Raw genomic sequence first — 16,943 nt, 5'->3', positions numbered from 1 at the left:
GATGTCTTTCTTGTTCTATGAAGTCCCTCCTTCAGAAATACGTAATAAGTTCTGATTGTGTAGCTGGCCCAGTGTGTTGTGATTCGACGACAGCAGCTTAGCGCATGTTGTTCGGAAAGGTCACGCCAGATTAAGGAAGCTGTCCTCAGCAAAGGCTAAACAAAGGGGATTTGACTCTGGAATCAAAATAACAGCAGCTCAATGACATGTCAAATAAGGGGCAGTTCACATTTTGCATCTAAAATCGTGCGGAAAACACAACCTTTGGTTGGATCTTTACACATGACCTGCGGTGCGCTTGCGGCATTCTGAAAAGTTTCAATGTTTTTAACTCAATGCGTTGCAGACGCCCCTGGAAAAAACGTGTTGCTTCCGTTATGAGCGCGCATACCGTGAGCCTACATTTGAAATGACGAACTTGAGCGTGCAAAAGACGTGATATGTGAACCGCCCCTAAAACACTTTACTAACGCAACTCTTTGTCTTTTCCGTGGAAATTCAACAAGGTAACACCCTTTTTTTGGCATATTCCTGTACTAACAAAATTAATGTCAACTTAAAACAGTAGGTTGGATTGACTTGCAAAATGAAGTGGTTTTAACTTGTGCTGCATTTTAGTGTAGATAAGACTTTAGTCTTGCATGACTGATATAACTGCCCAGAGGCTTCCTAGTGTCACAACTTCCCTACAGAATCTTTATGTATAGACTAGAGCAGGGTTCCCCAAATCTTACCCTGGAGGGTTGGAACACTACAGAGTTTAGGTCCATCAAACTTACCCACCTGTGATTTTCTAGTGATCACAAAGACCTTGATTAGCTTACTCTGGTGTGTTTGAACAGGGTTGGAGCTAAACTCTGCAGTGCTCCGGCCCTCCAGGGTAAGATTTTGGGAACCCTGGACAATGTGTTTAGTTTTTAACAGAAAGCTGCTAGGTTTTTAGTTGTTCAACCGGGAGCCTGCCAGAGAACGGCTGCAGGTACTGTCACAATAGTCCCTACTCCTTATGTTTTGTGATCGTGCAACTCAAGGTGCTTTTGGACTGAATGTCTATACTGTACAATTTTGCGTCCACCAGTATGTGCCGCGTCTGCTTGGGAACACTGTTGTGCTGAACATTCTAAGATGCACTTGGTGTTTTCTCTGTAGAGCTTTCAGATTAAAGTGCCTCCAAAGGTGACTCAGTAACCATAGACCGGTGGAATAAGTAGTGGATGGTCTTTTGGTCTGATGTGACTTGGTGATCATCTTCTTAGGTTGCAGCGATGTGAAGAGCAATGTCTCGCAAAATTCAGTGAAACATTACCTACTTTTAAAAAACAAGCATTGGTCCATGCATCAGGCCACATGTTGCATTGCTTGAACAGTTATACCTCTCGTAGGACATCAGACCTTGTGTTATATGAAAGTTGTCAGAGGTTGTGCGATTGTCCATCGATGTTTTACAGTTTGTGTTTCTTGACATTAGTTGAACAGACAAGTGACTTGACTCCAGAGTTTCTCTGCAGTTTCCTATAGTCCCAGTATCTGCAACAGTAGAGTTAGGAGATTATTGGAGATTTGACACTGGACATGGATGTTGCTCCAATTAAAAAAGGATCTGTTTATCTTTGTGCATTTGGGGTGGGTGTTGATGGAGGGTAAGCACCCAATGCCAGGAAAATCATTTGGATATAAACATTTATTGAGTAATCTTAGTTATACAAAGCTCAGTGTAACTATATTTTTATTATTGTTGTTGGATATGTATTGTCTTAAAAAAGGTACAGACAGCATAGCATTTTATTAAAAGTTTCTGACCCAAATACCAGGCGCCTCATTTATAAAGTGTGCATACACACAGATTTCATTGTAAAGTGTGCGTACACACAAATTCATGGCAAAGTCAATATTTATAAAAATGTCTTTGACGTGAAAAGTGCTTATCACCAAAGTGCTTTTTCTATGAGTACATTTGTTTTATGAATGACATGTCACATGCACCCTTTTAAGAAATGATCATGGCCAGCAGCCATATCACCCTGTGGCCCAAGACTGGTAGCCAACTGAAGCGAAGTAGGGTTTAGCCTGTTCAGTACTTGGATGGGAGACCTCTTCGGAAAACCAGGTTGCTGCTGGTAGAGGTGTTAGTGAGGAGTTAGTGCTCACCCTGTAGTCTGTGTGCTAGATGCTACACATTGGTGATGATTGAGAAGATTCCCCCATTCATATGTAGAGCGCTTTGAGTGCTGCAGAAAAGCGCTATATAAATGTCATAAATTATTAATATTATAATTATTATTAAGATCAAATTTAGGATGTTTTCTATGCAGTATTTTATAAACGGCACTAGGTATGCCTATTTAGAGCAAGTTAGTTTAGTCCAGTTGCAGAATCCAGGGTTGCCAAATATGTGTAACAAAACAAACCCATTGACGCTGTAGTAGCCCAAATTTATTTGTCTATTTTTTAATAGTTCATTTGTAGCCCAAATTTATTTGTGGTCTATTTAGAGCTAGTTAGTTCAGTCCAGTTGCAGAATCCAGGGTTGCCAAATATGTGTAACAAAATAAATCCATTGACGCTGTAGTAGCCCATTTATTTATTTATTTATTTATTTAATATGGACATAACAACAGCATTGGACGCACCAGATACCTTGTTTTTAGTGTTATAGCAAAACTGCTAATTTACAACACCTGTCCATGGAAGCCTACATATTTCATAAAACACAACAATGCAATATACAAAACATAGTGCAAAACAGTATAAAATTTAAAAAATGTAAACAATACGCATCATCAATATTCATTTCATATAGTGCTTTCATGTGTGCAGATTTGACTTGCCTTCAGCCATTGTTTCAGACCTCTGTTAAAGGTAATCATATCTGTCTGCAGTTTTAAGTCAGTGGACAGAGAGTTCCATAGTCTCGATCCATTAAAGGACAGACTGGACTGACCAAAAGATTTAGTAAATCTTGGAAGAACACAGTCCCCACTGACTGAGGCTCGGGTGGAGGGTCTAATTGAGCCTTGACGTCTAATAATGAGAGCTGAAAACAGCGGCGATTTAAAAACCAATTTCAGAGTACTAAAATGTATAAAATTTTCAAAAGTAAAAAAATTATGTCTACTAATGATGTTACAATGATGCGATCTCATAGGTTTTCTGGCATATACCTTGACTGCCTGATTGTACACTGAAACAGCCGGCTTGAGTATGGACACAGAAGTTTGTGACCAAGATGTGACACAGTAAGACAAATGTGATAGAATCATTGAGTGCAAGTACAACATGGCGGCCTGATAAGACAGATCCCTCCTAATAAAGCGAAAACAGTTCAAATTGGATTTGACCTTTTTACAAACATATTTAACTTGACTTCGAAATTTAAGGTTATTGTCTAGAATAATTCCAAGATATTTGGTCTCTTTTACTTCTTGAATATACTTCTTCCAATCCTTAGAATATCATACCATATTATACCTAATATAAAGATTTGGTTATTTTTTAGCATTTAGTAGCAACATTTCAGAGAGGCACAGTGCAAATAGTACATGTTGCAATACAGATACTTTTATTTGTGCAATGGGGTGAGGGTGTCTGTCCATACTCTATTCCACACTCTGAGAATCTGCTTACCCTACTTTGATGTTGAATTATGCTATAAACTGTGCTTTGGTGGAATCCACAGCCACCTTAACAAGACGTGCAAGGAAAACCACAAATGAAAATTTATTCTCAGAAAGCAAATGATGAGAATGACTAATGTGTGTGAATGTGCAGCATTACTCATTGTGTGAGGTGAGGTGGTAAAATCACCTTTTGACCAAAGAAGGACAAGGTTTTAGAGCTGTTTCTTTTGTTTAAAAAAAACATACCTTTTTAACGTCTTTCATCAGTTTAAAATCTGGTTTCTTCTGTTTCTATAGATTTTTCATTAAAATACTACACATTCCCATACTTAGGCCTAGTCCATACTTACACATGTGTAGGCCTACACATCAAATATTAACCAAATATGCCATAGCAAAATACATATTCAGGCCTTTGTATTTTAAAAAATCCTGCGTATGGACACAGATGACACAGAGAGCTTTCAAAATATAACTTCTTGAGATCACCTTTCAGTAAAGTGTCAAACATAATATAAGCTGAGAGGACATGAGTGCAGTTCACAGCCAAATTAACACGATGTGGATGGGAAACTACCATGATGAAAGTGTTAAGTTTCACATCTTAACTCCGAAAGCACAAGGTGAGAATAAGTAAGCTGTGTATGTTGAGTTTATTATGAGTAATAGGTTAGAAATACAATAAAAAGTATATGTAAAAGTACATTTAAACATACAATACCATTTGAACCTATTATAATTGTTTATAATACATTTTGTACTTTCTTAAAGAAAAACAAAATTGTGCCAGATAATTTAACCTATGATAATTTCAGTATGTTTATAAAAAAACAATATTGTTGTAGCACAGTCTAAGGCCAGCATAAAAGATAATTGAGCTGAATTGGTACCGATTATCTTATCTGATTTTCTTCTGGTTTGTTAAGAGTGAGTCAATCTGCTCGGAAGCATGTCGGGGCCGCTTCGTTTGCAAATTGTAAATATTCGACACCAGCAATCCTGTTGTGTGGAGGAACCCCAAAGACAAAACACGCACACATGCTGTAGATGTCACATAAAATGAAATGATACCCAATCAGAAAGAAAGCTGATGAAAGACGAAACCATAACAGGCACAGTCATGGTGCAGCAGGCACAGTCCAACCTGACACACACACATACACAAACACACACACACACACACACACACACACACACACACACACACACACACACACACACACAGCGCAGTGGGCTGCTATCCCGGCAGCAATTAGGGTTAAGGTGCCTTGGGCACCACACCTCAAGGGCACCACAGTCGCAACCTGCCAGCCATGAGACTTGAACCTCTCTGGTTTCAAGCCCGACTCTCTTACCACTAGGCTACAACTGCCCCTGACATTTCTTAATGCTCGTTGTTCGTCATGTTTGTCTCTCACAATTTGTTGATTTTGATTAATGTGACAGGGCTTGACAGACATCATGGATGATTCCTATTTTTTTTTTAGATCATTTAAAAGGTATTTCGAATTGAGAAAGCAATCGTATTGAGGATGCAGCAGTGCAGATCAAAAATGTATAATGTCTGTGGAATTCACAACCACATTAAATAGAACGGAAATGACAAATGAAGGTGGTGTTAAGTCTTACTTCGTCCATCAGAAATAACACGTTGAGAATGAGCATGCTGTGTAGGTTGAGAGTATTTTTAAGAAATTTTATAGACTATAAATACATTAAAAGTTATTGTCAAAAAGTATACCCTTTTCACATTTTAATTTTTTTACTGTATGGACATTACTCACTTTTTGTCAAATATACCTGTATAGTGGAAGTGACTATATTTGGTAGGATATTTGCAAAAACTTGGTCAGTTAAGCTGAACTGCACAAAAAGTTCAATCCACTTTACATTAGGTAACACATAATATTTCCCTCAAGGATCAGTGCTTGAACCACTTCTAATCTCCATCTATACAACATCCCTAGGATCCCTTACCACTGCTATACTAACAAGATTTAACTTTTTATCTTCCAGATTTAATTCTCAACAGCCAAGACTTAACTTATCTTTCTGATCAACCCCAAAAATGCCCCACAACTCCACCATACAAACTGATACTCCTACAATAACAATAGCCAGAAGCCTTGGTTTAGTCTATGATGACCAATTGAGCTTCACTGGTCTCATTGTGAAAACAACACGGTCTTACAGATTTGCACAATACAAAATCTGAAAGATCAAGCCTTAAATAATCTGGCTCAGCACAACTTCTTGTCCAGGCACTCGTTATGTTCAGACCACAATGCTCTGCTAGTCTACCTGCACAGGCAATCAAACCACTCCAAATGTTAAAAAATGCAGCAGATTCACTGGTCTTCCAGAAAAGCATGTGTGATATCTCTCCTCATCTCTCTTCATTGGCAACCTTTTTTGCTGCCTGCATTAAGTTTAAAGGAACACGCCCACATTTTGGGAATTTAGCTTATTCACTGTATCCTGCAGAGTTACATAAGTCCATACATACCTTTCTCATCTCCGTGCATCCTGTAACTCTGTCTGACGCAGCCCCCGCTAGCTTAGCTTAGCACAAAGACTGGAAGTGAATGGCTCCAGCTAGCATACTGCTCCCAATAAGTGACAAAATAACGAGAACAATTTCCTATTTATGTGTTGGGATTTGTATAGAAACACCGTGTACAAATAACAAGGTCATATGAGACGGACATCTTTTTCATACATACTGGGAACTATACTCTCAGAAGGCGAAGCACTGCTACTTGGGCGGCCTTCTGAGAATATAGTTCTCAATGTTAAAACATGGCTGTGTCTCATATGACCTTGTTATTTGTACACGGTGTGACTATACAAATTACAACACCTAAATAGGAAAATGTTTGCATTATTTTGTCACTTATTGAGAGCAGTATGCTAGCTGGAGCCATTTACTTCCAGTCTTTATGCTAAGCTAAGCTAGCGAGGGCTGCGTCAGACAGAGTTAGAGCATGCACAAAGATGAGAAAGGTATGTATGGACTTATGTAACTCTGGGGGATACGGTGAATAAGCTAAACTCCCAAAATGTGGGCATGTTCCTTTAACACTTAAATGCATAAATACCGGTCTTCATTTTTAAAGGGGTGGTTCAATGGTATTTCAAGCATTCTGACTTATTAACACAGCTATAGAGTTGTTTCATCATGCTAAACGTAGGCAAAGTGTCAAAAAAGCAGTTGGATGTGTTACAGAGTATTTCTGTGCCGAATGCACTTCGCTAGGGTTCGTACAAGTTTTGGAAAGTTTTATTCGATTACAGGTCAAGCTGACGTTTCAGGGGTTTTCTATACGTATCACTTCTTTATATGGGCACTTCCCCCGGAAAACCCCACCCACCTGTCAATCATCGGGAGACGCTAGAACTTGCAAACACCTTATCACGCGACACAGCTTTGTTCAATTTCAAAACTCAACAATGGCACGAAAGAAGAAGTGTGTTTTTGGATGTAAGGAGAAGAAAGTCAGCCTTATGAAAACAATGGATATAGTTTATTATCCGGGGTAGCAGCGGCGTTTTGCGTGTGTGTTTGATTCGCTGGATTTTCCCAACCGGGTCATGACGAGTTGCACGCGGTAAGTAAGCCTTTTGTCTTATGTTGGAAATAGTCGCATGCATATTATATAAATGACACGAACATGTTGTGAATCATAAGTTAAAACAGTGTTGTATAGTGTTGCATGACTCGTACTCGCTCCTCCCGCGGTATAACTCCTCCTTCTTCATTTTTGCGTACGTTATCAGAAAGATTCGGTAAAGCTAATCTTTCTTTTATAAATCTGACTAAACGAAAGACTTTTCGGAGATAAAAAGGATGTAATACTCTATAGGTATTCCAGATTAACATCAGAAATGCAGGAACAGCGTGTGTTACGTGAGCTTTAAAGTTTGTTTTTAACTGCTTTTATTCCACAATCTATGTCTTAAGGGGATCGCACACCGGCCGCGCAGCTCAGCGCAGCTCAGCGCTGCGCCGTTCTAAAAAAATCTAACACATTGCTTTCTATGAGTATACGCACACCGGCGCCGCAAGGTGACTCAGGAAGTTGTTCAAATCCCTGTCGCGCCACACAGCGCCAATCACATAGTTTAACATTAAATAACATCATATTTGTCCCAAATCATTAAGGATTAACATTGGCTGCTAACCAGTGGTGTAGTCTACGTGATACGCAGGACAACGCCGTATACCCACTAAAAATTGTCAAGGATTTCCGTATACCCACTAAAAATAGTGTCAGGATGCGTAACAGCATGGTTTTGTGACATTTCAAACTTTTAGTCATAATTTAGATGTGAAGCACTAACCATTAGCATGCTACACTTGCTACTTTAGCGGGTTGAAATAGATATACATAGGCTATATATTTGGTGTGTTTGACTTCCTGCCGAACTGCGCGATCCGATCGGCGTACTATGAAATCAAATTAATACCATAGCGGCGCTAGAGTGACTGGGGAGCAGACTGCTGTGGCGCCACAAGAACACACAGGCGAGAGCGATTTCAGTTATCTCGCAGTACTTTGACATCACCAAGAGGTCTGCTTAATGCCAAATGAACTCGAACCTGCAGTGTAGCTGCTCACGCGACACTGTAAACAAACAAACAGGAATTGTCCATGTGGAGAAGTGAACGAGTGGAGCAGTGCTTCAACATGAAATCCGAGAGTTAACAACGCACATGTGAGTAAACAACATTTTAATCATCAGTCCAGTTTAATACTTTATCTGGAGGTAAGGTTTCAAGTGCAATAAAATAAGCCCGTGATTTTATCTTGATGGTTTTAGCTGCCTTCAGCATGTTTGCTTGTGCTTCACAGTGTTAAACTTCCCTTCTCTGTGTTCATTTATATATCTATCTACGTTCAAGATGTATATGATCTTGATGATCTTCATGTCTGCGATGTTCCGTTCAGACTTGCAAATTAAAGATCATTTTCTTCACTTTGGTTTGGGTGTCTAATATTAGGCTACATGATGGTCTTGTAATAATAAAAGTAAAAGCCTATTTTCATTTTAAGACAATGCTTGTATTATATGCAAAAATAAGCTTTTTATATCAATGACTATGCAAATTAGAGTTAATTCATGGTCATCTTAAATGTGTATTAATTAAAAACATTTACACCATTAAATTACACATGGTAATGTTATCAATAGTTGTCAGATAATAGCTATTGAAAGAGTGGATATTTTTCTTCTTCAATGCATGTGTTAGCCACGGATTGAAGATTGTAAACAGTTTATTTAATTTTAATTAACAGTTGAGTAAGTTTTTGCCCCGAAGTAGATGTTGATTAACACTAAACCAGTCTAAAAATCAGTCCAGTTTCCCCAGCTGTAAACCCATTGGCTGTTAAACTTTTTTTTTGTTGATAACACATTCAGTTTATGTGTTTATGAGTACACTTTCAGAATGCTTTGTTACATGAAGTTCCATACTGTATGCATCTGTGAGTGTGGTGGTGCGTTGCGCTGGGACGAGTGAGCATAAGGGTGAGAGGGAAAAATCACAGTATACTACAAAAACTCACTACAAAAATCTAGACTACACCACTGCTGCTAACGTATATGTTGAATTTTGTATATGTTGCAGTAGACGTTATTTGACTAAGCTTGCGCTATTTAATGTGCAAGTCCGTTGTACGGTACCTCTGAGTTGTCCTAGACATGACGCAATGTCTTTAGTGCCCTGCGATGGACTGACCATCTATAAAGAGTGTACCCTGCCTTTGGCCCAAGATGCTGGGATAAGCTCCATCACTCCCCTGACCTTGTATAGGATAAGTGGGTTTGGAAAATGGATGGATGTATAGACTGAAATGATTTGATACAAATGTTGCAGTGCTCTTAGTCTCAGCCTCAGACGTCACGCCCACAGAATGTTGGCTAAACGTCTGATGTTTATCGTACACTTTTCTGGAAACCCTGTGGGAATGTCGAAGTCGTCTTTTGATTTGCTGAAATAAACCGGATTTACAGGAGATGTGAGTGTCATGATTAGTTTCGGTCCCTGGAAAACAAAGCTCTGACGTTCCATTGAGGAAGAGAATCAGTCGTGTTCATGGATATGGATAATAATGACCAGTTATCATGATCAGCTTAACCTTGGATTCTCAAAAATTGAGTCAAAAAGTTTGGTTCTCCTGAATTGCTTGAATGTGTTAAAAAGTGGAGAGATATGCTTCAAACAGACATTTAACGGGAGCGTCTCATTGGTGTGGCTGATGATGAAGTGCACAACGTTGTTCTATGGTGAGTAATGTTGTTTATTTAGATGCTAATCGGTTGCAGCTGGTTATTTCAATAACTGACTTGTTGCCAGCCGGCTCGTTATTGTGGGGAGTCCGAAATGTGATGCTAGACAAAAGAAAATGTGATTGATTGTTTGACATGTCGGTCAAACAGCCTCGTGGGCGGGCTTTGTCCAGAAAAAGCAGTGAAAAAAAACAGACCTTCAGTATTGAAAGTCTGGCTACGCGATACTAGTGCTCTGACTATTATGGTGACTGAATTATTAGTGTGGATCTTCAACTTGTACATTTTTATTTGTTTGATGATAACGAAAATGTCAAAGTATAACCAAACATGGTTTAATTGATCATTATGGATATATTAATGAAATATTAGATCGGTTTTGTACTATTTGGGCAGTTTAGAGATCCAATCGTGTTCGAAAAACATCCCTGATCACTAAAGACCCGATTATATAATAATGATTGGGGAAAACTCATGAATTTAAGCGTTAAGCCATTGCTGCTTGCATTTAGATTTGTCACTGGCCTAGAAGGTACAGTCACACAAGACTTTTCGTTCCATTTATACACATGTGAATGAGTCAGACCGAAAAGGCAAGCTCATATGATGATATTTCAGAGGTCGCTGCGTAGCAGAGTTCAAGTCCTAAAAAGGACAAAACACATTTATACTCCTCCCAGAACCCTGTCATTGGCGAATGAGTGACGCCTTGTGGTACTTTTGGTAAAGAGCACAAAATGATACTTCTGCTCTTTCACCTTTACTGTTCCTTGCTGGGTAAATGATCTCTCAAACTCTGTCCAGTGAGTTGCATCTCAGAACATTCAAAACATCTAAAAACACATCTAAAAGCACATTGTTAAAAGGTCTGAATTTAAAAAAGCTTCCTCGCTTTGTATAATAAATAGCTTTGGATAAAAGAATTTGCTAAATGCCTAGATGTAAATGTAGATATTTGGCATTAAAAGTGGTGCATTTTTTCCCAAATCAGTTGGCTTATACAGTGTGGTTTTATTTACATAATCAGGAATTGAAAACAACAGACAAGACATACAGATTTATAGTATGGGTCAATGTCATTTTTGGATGTTTAGCCGACCAGTCTAATGTGGATATGTAACAGTAAACAGGGAAATGTGTTTATTTTACTGGAATAAATATGTCAAATCTTAGTATATCACTGAAAATGCCATATGGCCCATAGGCTCAGCTGTTGATGTGCAGTCAAACCAATGTAATAGTTAAACCAATGACCAATTCATTAGGATATTAACTCTCATAATCTTGCATAGATGCAGAACAATTAGATTAAGACACTTTACACATACATAAATGTATGGAAGCCCATTTCCGCCACATAAGAAAAAAATCATGCTCTGACAAGTCATAATTATGAGTTTAAAAGTCATAATTATGAGATAAAAAGTTGAAATTATGACTTTAAAAGTCGAAATTATGACCTTAAAAGTCATAATCATGAGACAAAAAGTCGAAATGTTGACCTTAAAAGTCATAATTATAAGATAAAAAGTCATAATTATGAGATAAAAGGTCGAAATGATGACTTTTAAAGTCATAATTATGGGATAAAAAGTCGAAATTATAACTTTAAAAGTCATAATTATGAGATAAAAAGTCGAAATTATGACTTTAAAAGTCATAGTTATGAGATTTAAAAAAAATCAAAATTATGACTTTTAAAGTCATAATTTAGACTTTTTATCTCATAATTTTTACTTTTTATCTCATAATTTTGACTTTTTATCTCATAATTATTACTTTTAAAGTCATAATTTTGACTTTTTATCTCATAATTATGACTTTTGAAGCTTGATTTTTTTTCTTATGTGGCGGAAATGGGCTTCCATATAAATGCACTTAAAACCAATAACAAATTCATGTGAAAGATCCTTCTCTTTAATTTAGGTAAACACACTTTATTTACTAATTCATTCAGTGAATTAACACCATTACACCTGAAGATGGCGATCAGTGAACATTAAACGGCCATATGCATAAGGACACAATATTTTAAAATAACAAATATTAGAAGAGTAAAAATTTTATTGTGTATTCTAAGAACTATGTGACTTTAATCTCATTTCCAGACTTTGATTTATAAGGGTCCCTTATAGTCTTAATTATTTAAGAATGCCGGAGACCTGTCCTAACATAGTTAGGAGTTACAGCAAAGAGGCAAATATGATACCGTATGAGCACCAAACGACAATAAAACTGGTCTAGTCATTGTGTTTTATATAGTCATAAATCATTGTGTTTTATGTCATGCTTTCAAACGTTTTGTAACTGTGCAAAACAGATAAACATTTACATATTCATACAAATCTGCTTTAATTCTCCTGATTAAATTAAATTTAGGTTATGAATCGTTGTTGGAGATCCCGTTGATAATCAGTCTGTTTAATTTATTCACGTTCTCAAGTTAAGCTAACTGATTTAATGATCCTGTTGCTGTATAAGCAATTTTTTCACGTTTCTTTTACTTGAGCTGATGTGTAAAACATTTTATTTTTTCAGTGAGTAATTGTAATAATAATAATGATAATACATGATTTATGTTGAGCTATTTAAATGTAAAATAGTTTTGTAATATTAAAACATGCAAAAATTTTATTCTTAAAGAATTTTCTTTCAACCATCATGTTCTCTAGTCAGCCATTATACATTTTGAGTTTTAATAATATTTGTATAATAAAAATAGTTAATTTAGTAAATGTATTTTATATATACACTTTTAGTTATACAATTGATATTATTTAAAGGGGACGTATCATGATACTCTGTCTTTTTTTAGTGCTATAATTGAGTCTCCAGTGCTTCTATCAACCTAAAAAATATGAAAAAGATCAACCCAGTAACTTAGTTTTGGTAAACCATTCCTCTACAGGCATGTGAAAAAATAGGTCATTAAAATTTGGCTCCCCCTGTGATGTCAAAAGGATATCTTATCATAATAATAAAAAAAACTTAACCTGCACTATCCAACCACACAATCGCTATTCCGTGCAGAGAGAGAGAGAGAAAAAAATTGACAGCACGATTGAGTTTCAATTTCAACAAATCACCATTATAGTGATCAGTGTTTGCATTTCATCAGCTCATCTGCATTTAAGGAGGCACCTAAAAACAGCACATTATTATTGCTTACACCTACAAAGTGGCAATTTTTTTTGAAATTTTCATAATTATTAATTTTGAGGGTATTTTGATCGAAAACTTCACATATATACTCTGGGGACAGCAAAGATTTATGTTGCATCTTAAGATGTCCCTTTTAAATAGAATACTGTTTTACTGCTGTTTTAACCCCGCCCACTTTCGGTTTTATCCAAATACAGATACAAATCATTTTGATATTGCAGCAGAGGGAGATATTGGCTCTGCTGCACATCCCCAGGTTGCTGGAGAGATAAACATTTGTGAGATATCTGGGACTCAATTGATGCCACTGCACAATTTAAGTCACTTCTTATTCCAGTGCTATTCAACACAAACACAGTCTTACACCACTCATACTTCTTGATTTCAGTCACATTAAATGTCTCATACGGGGGAATCAGCACCTCTTTCTCATTATTATACTGGGAGTATTTTGTCACATCAGCGCCATGACAAGTCTTGATTTCAAAACAAGATTCAGTTCCAAATCCCTCTGCAATTTTACGATCAAGAGACGAGGACGCAAATGAGCCAAAACGAATCTTTTTTTTCAGAACATTCTCATTAAACATAACTTTGGTACCACGATAAGTTGATTCACAATCCTTATTTGTTTTCTTTAAAATCTGTATCGCTTCTGTCAACAAAAAGTGAAGTGAATACCATGAGTATGTCTTGGTTTCATATTTATGTTTACCATTCATAACATCCTGATTGAATTGATTGTATACTGTACGACCAGTGTACACAAAAATGGCAATTAAAAAGTTATCTTGTGGTCTAGGGCAGAGGTCCCCAACCACCGGGTCGCGACCCAGTACCGGGTCGTGGACAAGTTGCCACCGGGTCGCAAGAGCGTCCCGAAAAAATTTTGTATAATAGCCACGTAATCGCTTAATCGGGTATTTTGTACTTTAAGAGCCGACTTCAAATAACAAATAATTTCTACTTTTGTACAGGGCCGTGCTCTCTCTTTTTCTCCGCCTCTCTCTCTCTCTCTCTCTCTCTCACTCTCTCTCTCTCTCTCTCTCTCTCTCTCTCTCTCTCTCTCTCTGTCTCTCTCTACCAGCGCAACAGCGATCACATTGCTGTCATTAAAGTTTGAGCATACAGTACTTTTAAAACACAAGCGATCAAAGAAATGCGGAGGTAACTTTATGAATCATTTGCAAATGTACGTCGCAAATCATGTAAAAACACGGAGACGTTCAAGTGTGTGACATCGCAAATGACTGAAAAGTAATTATTTTATTTTTCTTTAAAACAACTTCAGAATTATCCATCGATCGTAGCACCATGATCAAAATAAACTATTAGGCTAATAATATTTTAACGGCTACACTTTTAACGTAGGTTTGAAAGGAACCTAAACAGTCCTGTGTCAATCATCATTAAAATCATATGGTAAACGCGAGTCTCCGTGCCTCTGCGCCCAGCCACAATTCTTCTGGCATCTCTCATCCTTCACTGCATTTTTCTTCTGTTCTGTTACTTGGAATTGGGGCTCGAGCCCGACCAAGATTCGAGCAGCTTTCGAGAACAGCAAGCCAAGTTCGTTTAGGTTTCATTAATTATTAAGACTAAATGGGCAGGCAAACTAGTAAAAACAATGAAAGTAAAAAAAAAAACAATCCGCCAAAATATGGTTTTACACGTCGATAGAAAATATACTATAGCCTAAATAAATCAATTATTAATCTTCCTAATGCATGCTTGTTATCTTTACTTCCGTTTAAAACATACATTTCGAAAAGGAGGATTTTCAGCACTTTGTTTGAACAGCAACTCAGCAACCCCAAATTCAGTATGATATGATACAGCAAAGAAGCTGCAAGACAACGAATACAATTTTGTTACGAATCCGAAGCTTTACAAATGAGGGATCATTCAGCATTCTGTCAAAGCTGCAATCTGTAACTTTTGCCTTTTTTACCATAATCTCTTTTTAAAACATAAAATTGCAGGTTGCTATACAATTAATCTGTTTAAGGAGAGAGTTTTACACACTGATTGTTTATGTTCTTGCTTACTAACTGATTTTTCATTTTAAACCAAAGAAACGTTAATTTTAAAGAGCTACTGTATGAAAACATTTACTTTTAATTACCTGTGAATATCACATCACACTATAGCTATCAATTAAAATTGTACAGCTATCCTTTGTAGGACAAAGAACATTTATAGTAACAAACCTTTTCAGATGTAAAGACCTTCGGGTGAATTTGGTTTAAGTAAGAAGTTTCAAACTGAAAGTTCAGTAGAGTTTACAGAATGTTGCATACTTGCATGCACGAATGAGAAACAACTTATTGGGTTTTATATTTGAAATAATATTCAGACCAAAGGCACTCAATTATAAGAATCCGTTCTTAAGAGAACTGAGTATTTCTAAATATGAAGTTCCCACTATTGCAATTATATTACACAATGTTTCATCTGTCTGTGGATGTTTTCAGGACACAAATAGACTTTGTATGCAGTTATGCACTGCAAGTCGTTTGGGATAAAAGCGTCTGCCAAATGCGTTAATGTAAATGGAATAAATAATAGCCATTTAAGTACTGTTACTTAATAAGAAAAGACCTTAAAATGTTTTTCAATATTGCTTTAAAGAGGATCTATTATCCGATTCATGATTTTAAATTGCCTTTTTTTGTATAAGGGTGTATTGGTAAATGTTAATGATATGCAAAGGTACGAATCCCAAAGTAAACAATGACGTGAGTTACAGTATCACCTCCAGCTTAAATGTCTTTTCTTGGACTACAACTAACACACAGATTGTAGTCAACAGATAATTTCCTCGGCCTGTTGACGTGGACACAACGGTCATTATCATAATTCCTCCCGCTTCTGACATTCCTGTAAGTAGTTTATGTTTTCATGTTTAAAACCTTTACTACCGACTAAACCATGATTCAAACACGAGTTTGGTACAGGGCCGAGTAGCACTTGTTTGTTGTTTCTGCAAACACAAATGCAGACATGATTTTAATGTTTTAGTATTCTTAACTTACCAATCTGTTACCTTCTCTATACAAAATAGCATTGTTTTTAGCAATGTAATAAGTGCTCTTATTCAATTTTATTTCTGTAGCGCTTTTCACAATTGTTCATCGTACCAAAGCAGCTTCACATAAGAACACAAAAAAAAGCAAAGAACAACAAAGGCGTTTAGGATGGAGTACACTGAAAAAAAATGATTCATTGAATTTAATCAATTTTTTAAGGTAAGTGGTTGCAATCAATTTATTTAAAAACAAAAGTTTTATATTTTATTTTACTTTACTAATCTTTTTTGTTTAAATGTAGCTTAAATAAATTAATTGCAACCACTTACCTTAAAAAAATTATTAAATTCAATGAATCATTTTTTTCAGTGTACTTGAAGTTACATGGAGTTATTTCTTATTTAAATAATGTAATAATTTCCCTACCCCAATTATGAACACTATAAAACATTTAGCTCCAGTACCTGATTCTGATAACAATAAGGTACTTGAGGCAAGTAATGTATTGTAAATACGGCTAAAGGAGTTGCAGTCACTTTGTTTTGTTGCCCTTCAGCAGTGACAAATTCACGATACAACACAGCCTCCTCTACCTTATTGCTTATATATTAACTTGTAATGTGCACTGTTCATTTGCATTGTAAGGTCTCGCTTTATCTAGAGCAGTGATTCTCCTCAAGAGGGCCTCAATAAACTTTCAAGGGGGCCTCAAGATGACCCAAAATTATTTAGAATAAGAAAAAATAATACTGAATATCAAGATATTTCTTAGTTTTTGTTATTTTTGTAATCATTTTTGTAATAATTACATACAATCTGTCTAGTTATGCCAAGCTCTAGTACA

This window comes from Misgurnus anguillicaudatus, chromosome 19 (genome assembly GCF_027580225.2).
Source record: "Misgurnus anguillicaudatus chromosome 19, ASM2758022v2, whole genome shotgun sequence".
NCBI classification, from domain to species: domain Eukaryota; kingdom Metazoa; phylum Chordata; class Actinopteri; order Cypriniformes; family Cobitidae; genus Misgurnus; species Misgurnus anguillicaudatus.
Note: the sequence above shows the minus strand (reverse complement) of the source record.